Here is a 12,742-nt window from a genome sequence, read left to right on the forward strand (position 1 = left end):
TTTCCTGAGTGCAGTGCATATCGTAGTATCGGCTCTCCCGCTGTTCCGAGAGAACCGAGTCTCATATTTCTGTGTTTTTTAGTAAAGCATTTATCCACTATAAGTATTTTTGGGGAAAGCTATGGAGTGTGAAGGGGAGAGCCAAAAGAAGTGACACTGATTGTAAAAGTGTGAACAACACGACCAGCGCTCCAATACTGCTGATGGAGTTTGCACTGTGAGCGCTGTTAGGGCCATGGAGCACGAAGGGGAGAGACAAAAGAAAAAAGTAGTTCACCCATGCTGAAGTATATCGGCAATCGTGCAATTATCCATGTAACAGGGTCAGTCTGAAAGGCGGTAACAAAACCGCCTAAAGGTGGGACAAACGTAAAGCAATTACCAATGACATCAAGGGATTTTTGAAAGGCAAGCCCACGAATGAGTGAAAGCAGTGGGCATGGTTAAAGCCCACAATGCTTACAACAGGTCAAAGCGCTTGCGCGCTCGACCTAAAAGCAAGGAAAAGTAGATCATCAAATAGATCTCAGTTGTTGCATGCATTTAAAATCTGCCCCTCCTTTGATGCAATCTTCTCATAAAACAAAAAACACGTTGGGTTTGCTTAAATAAAGAAAAAAAGGAGTTCTCAAATGTATTTTTTTCACTGGCATAAAAAAAATAGGTTTAAGTGCAGTAACAGAATTAGCAACTCAAGGTTACAGATTAGCTTCTATAAGGGCACAAATACAAGAGTCTTTGGTCCATAGTGGAAGAAAAAGTTCTGGGATACATGTATGTACTCTGCACACTCATTAAAAAAGAAGGGCTGCAAGAGAAGGCTTGTGTTTTTTCCCCTGAAAATGGCATCAACAAAGGGTTTGTGGTTCTAAAATCACCATCTTCCCATCAGGAACAGGCAGACTTGAATCAGAAAACCAATTTTTCAACATAATTTTGGCATTTTACTGGGACATACCCCATTTTTACTATTTTTTGTGCTTTCAGCCTCCTTCCACTTAGTGACAGAAATGGGTGTGAAACCAATGCTGGATCCCAGAAAGCTAAACATTTCTGAAAAGTAGACAACATTCTCAATTCAGCAAGGGGTCATTTGTGTAGATCCTACAAGTGTTTCCTATAGAAAATAACAGCTGAAATAAAAAATGTTGAAGTTGAGGTGAAAAAAACCAACCATTTTTCTGCACGTTTTACTCTGTAACTTTTTCCTGCGATGTCAGGTTTTTGAAAGCTATATATTGTTACGTCTGCTGGACTCTTCTGGTTGCGGGGATATATAGGGCTTGTAGGTTCATCAAGAACCCTAGGTACCCAGAGCCAATAAATGAGCTGCTCCTTGCAATGGGTTTTCATTCTATACCAGGAAATCAGAAATGAATTTGCTGAAATATAAAAAGTGAAAAATAGGTATCACGAAAAACCTTTGTGCCCATTTCCAAAATCGGCACAAGATAAGGTGATGAGAAGCAGTGGTTATTTGGACATCTCTGAATTCCGGGGTGCCCATACTAGAATGTGAATTACAGGGCATTTCCCAGATAGACGTCTTTTTTACACACTGTCTTACATTTGGAAGGAAAAAATGTAGAGAAAGACAAGGGGCAATAACACTTGTTTTGCTATTCTGTGTTCCCCCAAGTCTCCCGATAAAAATGGTACCTCATTTGCATCGGTAAGCCTAATGCTCGAGACAGGAAACGCAACATGGACACATCACATTTTTACATTGAAATCTGACATGTTTTTTGCAAAGTGCCTAGCTGTAGATTTTGGCCTCTAGCTCAGCCGTCACCTAGGGAAACCTACCAAACCTGTGCATTTTTGAAAACTAGACACCTAGGGAAATCCAAGATGGGCTGACCTGTGGGGCTTTGACCAGGCTCTGTTACCCAGAATCCTTTGCAAACCTCAAAATTTGGCCAACAAAAACACTTTTTCCTCTCATTTCAGTGACAGAAAGTTCTCGAATCTGTTAGAAACCACAAATTTCCTTCCACCCAGCATTTCCCCATGTCTCCCGATAAAAATGGTACCTCACTTGTGTGGGTAGGCCTAGCGCCCGCGACATGAAATGCCCCAAAACACAACGTGGACACATCACATTTTCCCACAAAAGCAGAGCTGTTTTTTGCAAAGTGCCTAGCTGTGGATTTTAGCCTCTAGCTGAGCCAGCAACTAGGGAAACCTAGCAAACCTGTGCATTTGTGAAAACTAAACACCTAGGGGAATCCAAGATGGTGTGACTTGTGGGGCTCTGACCAGGTTCTGTTACCCAGAATCCTTTGCAAACCTCAAAATTTGGCCAAAAAACACTTTTCCTCTCATTTCGGTGACAGAAAGTTCGGGAATCTGAGAGGAGCCACAAATTTCCTTCCACCCAGCATTCCCCTAAGTCTCCTGATAAAAATGGTAACTCACTTGTGTGGTTTGGCCTAGTGCGCGCGAAAGGAAATGCCTCAAAACACTATGTGCCCCCATGGGGAGCGACCCTTGCCCAAGGGGCAACCCCTCCAAACAAAACACACACATACAAAGACACCAATCCCTGGTGTCTAGTGGTTTCTGCCCCCTTTGGGGGCAGATGGGCCTAACAAAAATAGGTTGATCTGCCCCCAAGGAGCAGAAATGGCCTAAATACAATTTGCCTCCCAGGGGAGCGACCCGTGCCTACGGGGTCGCTCCCCATACATAAAAATATAAAGTAAATTAAAAAAAATATATATATATCCCTGGTGTCCAGAGGTTTCTGCCCCGCCTGGAGGCAGATCGGCCTAATTATATTAGGCCGATCTGCCTCCAGGGGGGACAGAAATGGCCTAAAACCAATTTGGCCCCACAGGGAGCGACCCTTGCCTAAGGCGTCGCTCCCCACACATAAATGAAAAAAAAAAATACAAAATTATCCCTGGTGTCTAGGGGTTTTCTGTATCCGGGGCAGAAATGACCTAAAAATTATTTGGCCCCGTGGGAAGCGGCCCTTGCCCAAGGGGCCGCTCCCCTTATGCGTAAGTGTAACAACAAAAAATTCCCTGGTGTCTAATGGTTTCTGGCGTAAAAACAATTTGGTCCCCCAGGGAGCGACCCTTGCCTAACGGTTTGCTCCCCACACATAATTGGGATTATTCTTTTTTATCCATGGTGTCAAGGGGTTTTCTGCCCCTCCGGGAGAAGTTCGGCCTAATTATATTAGGCTGATCAGCCCCCGGGGGGGCAGAAAGTGCCTAAAAATGATTTGGCCCCCTGGGGAGTGGCCCTTGCCCAAGCGGCTGCTCCCCTTATATGTAAGTATAATATAAAAAAAATTACCTGGTGTCTAGTGGTTTCGCATTGCAGTTGGGCAGCAGAAATGCTTGCAGAGATATGAAAGGAAAGGAAAGGCCTTTCCTTTCCTTTCATGCCTCTGCTGGCCCCCTCCTCCCGAGCGGAAGAGAAATGCTGAGCATTTCTCTTCCGCAATCGCGCTGGAAGCCTGCTTCCAGCGCAATGGGAGGTGACCTCTGCGTGCTGATGTCATCAGACGTCACTGGGGGGGTCGGGGTGGAAGGGGAAGCGATTCCCCTTCCAGCCCTGACCTGAGGGGTGTGGGGGGGTAGCCCTCGGGGGGAGTGCTAGTGCTTCCCCCGAGGGCCGGTAATCGGACGTAATGGTAGTATTGTAGGGCATATCACTTGGTGATCAATATTGAAAAAAAAAATCATAGAGGTCGGGCAAAAGAAGTAAACCCTTTACATGGTCAATTGGTAAGCAGGTGGTTGAAGAAGTCAGTCACATCATATACATTTCTAGTTTTGACTTTTGACAGTAGATAAACATGGAAATCACACTTGGACGCTTTAAAAAGCTGTACTTCTGCCACTTTAAATGGCTTATTGAAATTTAAAATAGATTTTTGTGGTTTGTCCTTAAAACTGGTGATGTCTACGAATAATGTTATGATTCCCCCGCAAATGCTGCATGGCCCTCAAGTTCTGTGCCTCGGGACAAGTATTGATTGGGATAAAACAGAAGGTGGGTGTCTTAAAAAAACTTTTAGAATTACCTAAACGTGCTATAGTGCAAGCCATCAGGATGAAGGCCTACTTTAAATCATGGAATTGTGGCTCAAAAATCCTAAGTATTAGTTTTTGGCTCATACAATTAGATTCACTAATAGTAAAAGTTGTAAGCTATTGTGCTAATGAAATTATAGCCTGTGAATTAATGTGGGCTAGGGATTTAGGATCTTTGTTGTTGGTTCTTTATGATTAAAAAAACATTTTACAAGCTTTATGTGATGTCGTTGGTTATTTATGCTAGAAAAACATTTTTGAAAATTTTGTGTGATGTATATTAAAAAGATTACTGTCTGAATCAGCTATTTTTGTTACCTCTCTCACCACTGATTGCTTTTCAGCACTTCATATGTTGTTGAGCTCCACTTGGTTCCGAGGCCTACAGCCCTCACTTTCTTATGATTAAATGGACCAGCCACACTAGTGTCGTTCTATACTGGACTGCTGTACACTACATAGAATTTCTCTTAAAGGTACATATAACTGTGCCTGATGCATGTGACCCACAGTTCAGGCACTGCATTTGACTGCTTTCAAATTAGGTTGAAGGCAAAATGTGTTCTTTTAGGGTTGAGGCTGTGAGTGTAAGGGGTAGTGCATTCTCTCACTTGTGAGACTCTGTTGTGTACAGTAAAGGGCTTGGAAACCCGCCTGCTGCTTACCATTTGTTGGCTTGCGTGGCACTCTTCTTTACAGCCTCGTAATTTGTCACTGCAGGACCGGCATCATTTCCGTCCCTCTGTGTGGAGCAGGGACCAAGCATTGATTGATTCAATGCTGCTCCCGACGTGATTGAGGTACAATTTTGTTCTTTTTAATTTCTAGTGCCCTGCAAACAAAAAGCTTGTGACTGTTAAAAAAGTGCCTAGCAGGACAAACAAAATTGAAAAGTCTTAGTTTTTATAGCTATCTCTCTTTCATTTTGCCAAGTCATTGCACTTATGTTTACTTTTATTTTTGCTCGTGCATGCTGTTGTCAAAAGATGCCAATTATCTTGTTCTAAATACTGCAAAGAGAAAGTTTATTTACTATGTGGAATTTCTGAAATTATGCTTTAACACATAATCGTGCAGTACACCCTAATCCACCCCACTTCAACCCACCCAACTACAATCCACTCCACCTCACCCCTACACCAATCCATCCCAATCCAATTCACTCCTAAAAACACCACTCCAGTCCTCCCAAACCACCCCAATTTAATCTGCGCCACTCCAGCTTGCCCACTCCAATCCAATACAGTCTACACCACTCAAAAACAACCTTCCCCACTCCAATCCAAAACAATGTGCCCCACTCGAATCCAAAACAATATGCCCCACTCCCTTCTACCCTACTCCAATCTACCCCACTGCAATTCAGAACAATCTTCCCCACTCCAACCTGCCTAATCCAAAACAATCTGCTCCACTCAAATCTGCCCCATTGCATTTCAAAACAATTTGTCCCATTCCAATTCAAATCAATCTGCCCCACTCCAAACCTTCTCACCAAATCCGCCCCACTTTAACCCAAAACAATCTGCCACACTCAAGTCTGCCCCACTTCAATCCATAACAATATGCCCCACCCCAACCCACCCCACTCCAATCCAATCCAGTCCACCCCACACCAAACCAATCCACATCTCTCCAATCCAATCCACCCTAATACAATCCGCCCCACTCCAACCTGCCCTACTTTAACCTATCCCACTCCACTCTACCCCACTCCAATCCCAAACAACCCTCTCCAATCCAAACCAATCTGCTCCACTCCAATCCAGTGCATCCCACTCCATCCCAATTCACCCCACTCCAATACACAACAGTCCACCCCACTATAATCCAGTCTACACCACACCAATCCACCTCAACCCAATTCAATCTATCCCAATTCAGAAAAGTCCAATCTACCCCAATCCAGTCCAATCCACCTCACCCCAATCCACTCAAGTCCAAACCACCCCGTTCCAGTCCAATCCTCTCCACTCTAGTTCGATCCAACCCATTCCAATCCATCCCACTCTACTCCAATACAACCAACTCCTCCACTTCAATCGATATTACTCCAATACAATCCACTCTAACCCACCCTACTCCAGCCCAATCCAGTCCACATTAATACACCCTACTCCAGTTCAATCCATCTCCAAACCATCTTAATCTACCCTACTTCAATCCAGTCCACCACTTTCCAATTAATCCACCCCACCCACACCAATTCAGTCCACACCACCCACCCCAACCTAATCCACCCCAATCCAATCTACCTCAATCCAGACCAGCCCATTCCAATCCACCCCACTCCAGTCCACCCCACTCCAATCCAGTTTACTCCACGCCACCTCAATCCAATCAAATCCACCCCATCACAGTCCAGCCCAAGCCACCCCTTCAATTCCACCCCACCCCTCCCCATTTCAATCCACTCCACACCACCTCATCCCAGTTCAGTCCACTGCACTCCATCTGGCCAACCCCACTCCAATCCTCCGCACCCAACTCCAATCCAATCTACCCCAATCCAATCCACCCCAGCCCAATCCAATCCACCCCAACCTATCCCAGGTCAGTCCACTCCACTTCAATCCAATCCATCCACACCACCCCACCTCACTCCAATCCACCCCACCTCAATGCAACCCACCCACTCCAGGCCACCCTGCTCCAAACCACCCCAATTCAATCCAAAACACCCCATTCAAATCCAATCCACCCCGCCCCACTGCATCCATTCCATCCTACTGCAGCCCACCACACACCAATCCAATCCAACCCACTCCATTTCAGTCCGCCCCACTCCAATCCAATTGAATCCGCCCCACCGTACTTCAATCCACTACACTTATTACAATCAACCCCACTCTATCCCAATCCAATCCACTCCTCCCCATCCCAGTTCAGTGCACCCCACCCCACTCCAATCCAATCCAGTCCATCCAGCCCACCCCACTCCATTCCAATCAACCCCACTCCAATCCACCCAAATATAATCTGCCCTGCTCCAAACAAAAACAATCTGCCCCAGTCCAAACACCCCACTCCAATCCATTTCAACGTGCCCCACCCTAATCTGCCGAATTTTAATCCAAAACAATCTACCACGCTCCAACTAGCCCACTCCAACCTGTCCCTCTCCACTCTATCCTATTCCAATCATAAACAACCAACTCCAATCCAAAACAATCTCCCCCACTTCAATTCGCCCCACTCCAAACCAGTCCATCACAATCCATCCCAATTCACCCCACTCCAATCCACAACCCACCCCACTACAATCTAGTCTACCCCACTCCAATCCAATCCACTCCACCCTAGTCCAATCCACCCCACTACATCCCATCCCACCCTACTCCTATCCAATCCACCCCACTCCCATACAGTCCATCCCACTCCAGTCCAGTCCACCACTCTCTAATTAATCCACCTACCCCACCCCAACCCACCCCACCCACCCCAATTCAATCCACCCACCCAATCTAATCCACCCCAATCCAATCCAGTCAACCCCCACTCAGTCCTATCTACCCCACTCAATCCAATCCACCTCACTCCAATTAACTCCACTCCATTCCACCCCACCACAATTTGACCCACCCCAATCCAATCTACCTCACTCTAGTTCACCCCACTCCAATACAGTTCACCCCACCCCATGCCATGTCTTGCCACCCCAATCCAATCCAATCCAATCCATCCCACCACACTTCAATACAATTCACCCCTCCATGCTACCGCAGCCCATGCCATTTCAATCCACTCCACTCCACCCCACCCCACCTTATCCCAGTTCAGTCCACTGCACTCCAATCGAGTCCACCCGGCCTACCCCACTTCAATCCACCCCACCCGCTCCAGTCCAATCCAGCCCAATCCGCCCCACTCCAATCCACCCCACCTCAATGCAGTCCACCCCACTCCAATCCATCCTAATCCATTCTCTGCAATCCAATCCAAAACTGTGGAATCACCAAACTGAAATCCAAACCACCCCACCCCACTGCAATCCAATCCATCCTGCTGCAGCCTACCACACCCAATCCAATCCACCCCACCCCATATCAATCCATCCCACTCACTCTAATATACCACACTGCACTCCAATCCACCCCAATCCCATCCACCCAACTCTATCCCAATCCAGTCCACCCCACCCAACCCCAGTTCAGTCCACCTCACCCCACTGCTATCAGATCCATCCAGCACACCCCACCCCAATCCAATCAACCCCACTTCAATCCAATCCAATCCAATCCTGTCCACCCCACCCCACCCCACTCCAGTCCAATCCAGTCCAATCCATTCCACTCCATTCCATTAAACCACATTTAATCCAGTGAATCCAATCCACCTACTCCAACCCGATCCACCTACTCCAGGCCAAACTAATCCACCCACGCCACACCACCCCACACCACTCCAATCCACCCCACTTCTGTCCAATCTAATCCACCCCACACCACCCCACTCAGTCCAATCCACCTCACCCACCCCATCTCTTTCTGTCCAATCCAGACCACCCACCCCAATCCGATCTAACCAACCCCACTCCAATCCAATCCACCTCACCCTATGTCAGTCCACCCCACTCCAATCCAACCCACTCCACTTGATTCACTCCACTCTACCCTAATCCAATCCACTCCACTCTATGACACTCTCTGCCACTGAACCACTGAACTCTAATCCCTCCTATTCAACTCTACAACACTCTACACCCCCTCCTCTAATCTGCAACATTCTACTCCCCCAGTCCTCTCTGACACTCCACGCCACTAACCTTTAGCTATTGCGGAGAGCAGCCACACTGATGCAATACATGGCATAACACATTTCCAAAGCCAATAGATCTTGTATAGGTGAGTTGACCGACCCCTCATTAAGCCGAACGTATTGCATAATGTCTTGCTTAAATGCACTGACATGGTGCTTATCTTGGAGTTGCCAGGCATTTAGCTGCCACATTGGGTGGTACACTGTTCCGGTGTCTCCCAGATGGAGTAGTATCAGGACGTGATCTGAGATCCCCGAGAGAGAATTTGTACTTGTGACACACAAGGGATATCAGAATCCGGCATAAAAAATATGTCAATGCATGCGTGGGTATTGTGTGTTGCAGAGGTATGGGTCTAAGGTGTCTAGGGTGCCAGATCCTCCAAACGTCGCACAGGCCCATAGAATCTGCCCACATAAGAAGGGCTTTTGCCCTTTGACAATGGGTGTTGTACGGGGGCCTGGTGGAGTCTAAGACGGGGTCCATAATTGCATTGAAGTTACTCCCTGTACGGGCAGTGCCAGGCAGTAGCTGCACCACAACCTCCCAAAGTGTGGTTAGTAAGGGGTCCAGTGCAACTGGTGGGGCATAAATGCATAGAAGGTTGAGGGGGCACCCCTCCACCACGCCTGCCAAAGTGATGTATCGACCTTGAGCGTCTAGTGCGATCTGGCCTTTCTCAGGATGCAATCTGTATCTTCAAAGTTGAAAAATCTGGCTATCATGGGCCTTTGTTGGGCCCCTGGTGGAGGGTTGGGGTGAGCACTCTATGAGCCCGTTCTATCGCAAACCAAAGTGAAAGTTTGTCCGCTGGGACCCAGGATTTTAACCATTCCTCAAGGAACTCTGCAGGCTGAATGCAAATTGTTACGGTGGGAGCGGTTTTCAGGTGTCCTCCATCTGGTGATGATGTTTGTCCGTATGGTTCAGGATCAGAGCCACCTTGGTTTCAAGTTTGACAACCTCATCCTCCATGGTAGAGAGGTGACTCTCCATCTCTGTGATATGGCCAACGGCATTCCTCAAGTCCTGGCATAGGAGCACCACATCTTCACTCACCTCTCCTATTTTTGTCTCAACCATGGATTGAGGGGATCTTATTGCAGGGCAAAGTCACAAGATCAGGCTGATTGTGATGGAGGACGGTTGGCTATAGCGATCCATTTAGGCACACAGAAAAAAAGTACTTTATGTGTAAGGAAGAATTAGGTTGGAGGTTCAGTATTTCTTACTTGTGCCCACTTTGGTGTTGAAGAAGCTGCTAGAGGTTTCCACCCCCTGAGGTGTCAGGCATGCATTTCCTCCCTGTCCTGGCCCATCTTGTCTGGGGTCATAAAAGACCAGTGTCGAACCCTTGGTAAGAGAGCTCAGTCAGAGCTTTTGTGAGGTGCAATTGTGGTAGATGAGAGTGTCTCCCCCTCATTAACTCAGAGTGGCTCATCCTGCCAACACCTATCCTCCCTTTGTCTCACTGTATGAGAGCAATACACAAAGATCATTTGCCATGTGACCCACGAACAGACTGAAAGCACCAAATGGCTAGGACAAGAAAATGGCAACTTTCTAAACAAGCTTTTTCAGAATTGCCACTAAAAATATGACTTTACCATGAAAGAGGGCTTTTAATCGTAACTCCATAGACACCATACTCATTCTTTCTACCTGCTCCCAGTTGAAAGCTATCACTTATTAAACATAATAGGGTAACCTTAATATTAACCTAGGGGAGAGGAAGGCCTTGAGGTAGATAAAAAATAATGTAAGAGTTTTTCACTACCAGGACATATAAAACTTAAAAGTACATGTCCAACTTTTTGGACAGTGCTGCTTCTGACCCATGACAAAGTCATCTGAGAGTCGGAACTGAAATCCCTATACTTTAAGATTTTGAATAATTGATACTGGATGCCTTGGAAGGTAAAAGAATGTGGTTTCTGCTTCACAATCACTGTTGGTGGTCCCAGGAGTACAAATACAGTTTGTAGCATGTCCTCTGGTCCTGCTCAGACTTACAGTCATTTTGGACAGAGGTTTGGGGACATTTGTGCTTTCATAATTCTATCACCTTAACCCTCTGCGGCACACCTGACCCTTCTACATAATATGTCTAGCATTCCTGATCTAGCTGTTCATGTGCATAGATGGCTAGCAACCTCATGGGCAATTAGGAAATTGTGTAATCTTGGGCACTGGTGCCAGGCCACTACCCCCACGGCCAATGACTGAGTCATAGCCCTCTATGGAGTTGGCCTTCATTAACATACTATCTATAATCTGAACAATAAAATGGAAGCTTTCGATAAGGAATGGTGAACCTTCCTGGCTTTTATATGGAGCTCTCTCTGAGCATCTGCCTACTTGGCGATTCTAACCTTCCTGAGCTTGGGTTGTAGTCTACATATACAGTGCTGGGAACTCCCCCCCCCCCCACAACTTCCCCTGTGAAGCCCTCCTTTACTACCCCTTTATATCCTCATATGGTTTTTGGCCACAGGCCTTTGAAGATGATCCGTTCTCTTGTTGTGGTGGCCATTTAGTACCTTGTTGGACATCCAGATTTTAGTTAGTTTCATGGATTGCAACTTTAAATGCACACATATATTTTATTCATTGTCATTAATTTAGCAAAGCTAGTTTCTAGTGCATTGTTTTAGACATTTTAGTCAGCTGCCTCCTTCTAGGAAGGCAGAATACATACTGCTCATTTTCATCAGCCTTTAGCACAGTGCGCATTTTGTGTATTCTCCAAGACTGTTAAGTTTGGTACATGATTTGCCAGCTTTGATTGTCATCTGAGGAGATAGTTCCTGTCCTCTAGGAGTATTATGACATCGAGCCTCCTTCCACAAGCTGTGCATGGTTTATTATATAAACATCACAAAGGGTTAAGGAGGACAGGGGACATTCCAGTCATGGCCGTCCTGGAATGTACATCATATTGCAGCCAGCTTTGCTAATTTTGATGCTGACCCTTTAGCTCTAGAGAAGGTTGCCATCCAGACAACAGGCAGATCCTTGCCCTCTAACTCAGGTATGGGGTCAGGGTTCCCCCTTTAGATCGGGACCAGCAGATGGGTTACTACTACTATGCTCTTATACAAAGACATTTATCTTTTTCACACAAATTATAATGATGATCACTCTATTATATTTCATCTGCCTGATTTTTGCAGCCCATGCTCTTTATACTAGGATGCAATTGCTTCAATAAGTAGATTGAAATCCAGCTTGCATCTCTCGTCTTGCCTTTCCATGTGTGAGTCTTCGAGTAACTGATCGGAAGGGGTGGATCTGTTCACCACGACTTCCCTGAGGCAACAGAGTGTCAGGTTTAGGGTGCACACATCACTACTACCCTGAATGGGGTGGGTGAGGTACTGCGGGCTAGGCAAGAGTTAGGCTGACAGCTTCCAGGCAGTGTGGGCTTTACTCAGTCTCCCACACGTGGTGGTGCTTCCGCTCTAAACACACTGGGGCAGATTTAAGGAAAGTGGCGCTGCACTCAGTGCAGTGCCACTTTTCCATGTGCCCTTTAGCGCCCCACCCCACCACCACCATGTGTGCGCCATATCTAAAATACGGTGCACCATGGTGCAGGGTAGGGGGAAATTGATCATTTATTTGACACTATTGATGTACTTTGCAGGAGTAGCACCAAAATGTAGGTGTTACCTCTGCAGAGTACACAGTATCAGAAAAATAATGGTATGCCAACTTTTAACGCCTGCTCTGAGCAGACGGTGAAAGTGCCAAAAAATGGCTCCAGGAAATCTAAAAGATTGCCCAATTTTTTCGCCCCCCCCCTTGCTTACACTACGCCTGGTGCAGGCATAATGTGGAGCAAAGGTTTACAAAGTGGCCCAATGCATACATTGCACCACTTTGTAAATATGACGCGGGGGAAATGCCCTTTAGCACCACCTTAGTGTCAAAA

At 46.4% G+C, this 12,742-nt stretch overlaps 1 protein-coding gene across 3 annotated transcripts in view; it reads left to right on the plus strand.

Annotated features, from left to right (window-relative positions):
• The window catches only part of GNG8 (G protein subunit gamma 8), a 109,358-nt gene that overhangs the window by 71,623 nt on the left and 24,993 nt on the right, over positions 1-12,742 (plus strand). Inside the window, exon 3 of one of the 3 annotated variants that reach the window (XM_069207673.1) lies at positions 4,770-4,849. The exons of the other annotated variants lie outside the window; for them this stretch is intronic. The gene's annotated coding sequence lies outside the window, so the exon portion shown is untranslated. The remainder of the gene's footprint in view (positions 1-4,769; positions 4,850-12,742) is intronic. 3 annotated transcript variants of the gene reach the window in all.

The sequence above is a fragment of the Pleurodeles waltl genome, chromosome 9 (genome assembly GCF_031143425.1).
Source record: "Pleurodeles waltl isolate 20211129_DDA chromosome 9, aPleWal1.hap1.20221129, whole genome shotgun sequence".
NCBI lineage: Eukaryota > Metazoa > Chordata > Amphibia > Caudata > Salamandridae > Pleurodeles > Pleurodeles waltl.